Source organism: Rutidosis leptorrhynchoides, chromosome 11 (genome assembly GCF_046630445.1).
Source record: "Rutidosis leptorrhynchoides isolate AG116_Rl617_1_P2 chromosome 11, CSIRO_AGI_Rlap_v1, whole genome shotgun sequence".
NCBI classification, from domain to species: Eukaryota; Viridiplantae; Streptophyta; class Magnoliopsida; order Asterales; family Asteraceae; genus Rutidosis; species Rutidosis leptorrhynchoides.
In genome coordinates, this window is record NC_092343.1 from 182564459 (window position 1) to 182567722 (window position 3264).

The window sequence follows — 3264 nt, forward strand, 5'->3', positions numbered from 1 at the left end:
TAATGGACGTGTGTTATTATAAATTCGAAACAATATAAGAATATTCGATATACTTTACATATATATATTTTGATAATAAATTTTATTATATCTTATATTATTTTACTTTACAAAATTTATTTTAATAACTAACTAATATGATATTTATTATACATATGTATACCTATTTACAAATAGTGGTTCGTGAATCGTCGAAATTGGTCGAAGGTCAATTGAATAAATAAAACAGTTCAAAATTTTTGAGACTTAACATTACAGACTCTGCTTGTCGTGTCGAAATCATATTAAGATCAAGTTTAAATTTGGTCGGAAATTCCCGGGTCATCACAGTACCTACCCGTTAAAGAAATTTCATCCCGAAATTTGAATGAGGTCGTCATGGCTAACAATAAATATGTTTTTCTGACGAATATGAGTTGATAAAAATAGAGTTTTATCATTATTGAGTAATATGGATAAAACAATTCGATTATTCGAAGAGTACGAACGAAACTATCGTAAGTGAGGTCCCAACGGCTCAATTTTTAGCCGTTAGTAAAATAAAACTAAAAAAAATCCCAACGGCTATCCCAACGGCCACTTTTATACTATATAAATACCAACCATATACTTCATTTTATACACTCAAACATATATTTCTTTTATATTTCCACATTTCTCAAAATCAAAATCAAACACTCCCAAACTGCAAAATGCTAACACTTTCCCCAATGATTGTTTCATTCGATGTTCATTACGGAGGTGATTTTCGTAATCAAATGAAGGAATATAAGTGGAGTGACAGTATTTCGTTTGAAGATATCGACATTCGTGATGTTGGTTTACAAGATTTGGTATCCTTTCTGAAGGAAAAAGTTCCGTGTGAATTTACGTCTGTGTTCTTTTATAAAGACAATTATGATGCGGATTGTAGGGCAAGTTTTCTATGTACCGATGATCAATGGTACTTTATAAAAGATACCATTGAAGATCGCGGTAAACACATTTCTTTGTATGCGGTTCTTGAAGATGAAGAGACGTTGGGTTATCGTTACCTCGATGAATCAGTTGAAGTAGTAGTTGAAGCATCAAGAGAAATACCGATGTCTCCAGAGTACCTCACGGATGGTGAAATGACTGGTGAATGCTACATTGCAGATGACAATTGACGACGACGAGTAGTTTGATTGTAATCTTTTAATTTTTAATTGTCGTGATGTTTTAATTTTTAATTATTGTAATTTTTGTGTTGTTGTCGAGTTTTATATCTTCCTTTATGTTTCGAAGCTCTTCGTATTTTTAATCTCCTCTCGATCTCTAGTAAAACGAGTAATGGTCCAGAATTTGTAAGTATGGAGTTTCGAATGAATTTAATGTTATAATCAAGAAAGAACGTAATAGCACGATTTGATTTGTCAAATTACTAGATTCACTGAGAATAGAACTATTAAGAATATACTTTCTTGATATGTTCAGAAGTTAAGCAGAATGAAAGAGTTATGTAACATGGCACATGATGACGTTAGGATCTGTGAATCATCACGTCCCATTAGAAACTCAGCATGACTTACAGTAATATAATCACGTTGATCAAGTGTCATTATATTATACTAACTCATGCATCAGTTCCCAACATTACTTCAATAACATTCATATTTTAAGCTCGAAATTTTACAGAATATAGAAACTAACAGTTCCTATATGATGTAATACTGATAATACGAAGAGATTAATGATTTCAGATAAGAATAGTTATAAAAATATCTCCAGAAATATGGAGGATGTTTATAATGAAAGATACGATAATATCTCGGAGTATCTAAGATCAGAGGATGATAGAAACTATTGTCTGCAAGGGTTTAGAGTAAGGAGCAAGATATTCACTAAAGACTTCAGCAGACATTGAATCATTTGGATTCTTTGAAGTCAAACTTATTCTTTGTGATTTGTCCACGGCTTTCTTCATAGTTTCGCATAATCTGCTTTTCGGTACTAAATTTTCTATTGAATGTTTCCAATATAATGATACACAGGAAGCACGAAAAGGTATATAATTTCGGACTAGAATATTTATGAAAATATCCTCAGAAATATCGAAGACATTGATGATGATATTTTGGAGTTTCTAAGTTCGATGGTTGATGGAGAAAGATTTTTCACAAGATTTTAACATGACTTCAGAGCAAGATATTCTCTAAAGATTTCAACGGATCCAGAATTATCTGGATTCTTTGAATATAGGGTATGGTCCTTGTATTTGTCCTTGGTCTCCTTCATGGTTAACTCTATCCGTTTTCCAGTTCCAACATTTCTGAGCTTTTCCAACATATTATTCTTTATCATCAAACTTCTGACGACTAAGGTCGTTTACGTTTTCCTACAGTTTCTGCTGCTTCATTCAGCTTTTTCAACGTTCAGAGTATTGATTTGTGACTGAGTGCTTTTCAAAATTTCAGAATGAGAGATCATAATTCTAAGAGATAAATGTCATACATATAACTGTTGATGTAGATATGCTGTGAGTTTTCAAAGTACTGATTGTTGATTCCCGGTAATTGGTATGGTAGTTCTCATTATAAGATGCGGATGAGTATATGATAGGGTTTTAATGAATAAATATAATGATTCTTCAGAGAGGCTTAAGTCAACGAGTAATAATATTTCTGGTAAGTTTACTGCTAAAGTGATGGGATATAAACGGTTTCCCAGTATCGATGACAAATGACAACTTATATAACAGGGTGATAATAAGCTAACCCGAGTGAAAAGTCGAAGTTGACTTGCTGGAGCTGTGACAAAATTGGCTAATTTGGAAAGGAATTGTAAAGTTATTTTTGGGTAATAATAACGCCAATGAGCTAGCACGAATACGTGTTTAAACATTTTACTCAGTTTCCGAGTGTTTTCAGGTGCATAACTATATGCATCAATCTTTTCTTTCGTAGATGAAATGCGATTGATTCATCCTCTCGACTGAGATGTTTTCAAGAATCAGGAAAGGCTTGAACGCAGATTGTAATTGTGATGATACGAATGGGGTTTAAAATGAAATCAAGTGGCAAACTTGAAGAATTGTTTAGTTTCATATATTATAATCAATATTTTAATTCATTTTTAATTGTCCAGTGTTGGTAGTCCACAGTTGATAGTCCACAGTAACAATCCAGTAATTCATATATAGTTTAATATATAATATTCGAATTAATTAATACGTATCGTGACCCGTATACGTCTCAGACTCGATCACAACTCAAACTATACATATATATATCGATGGGTCGATAT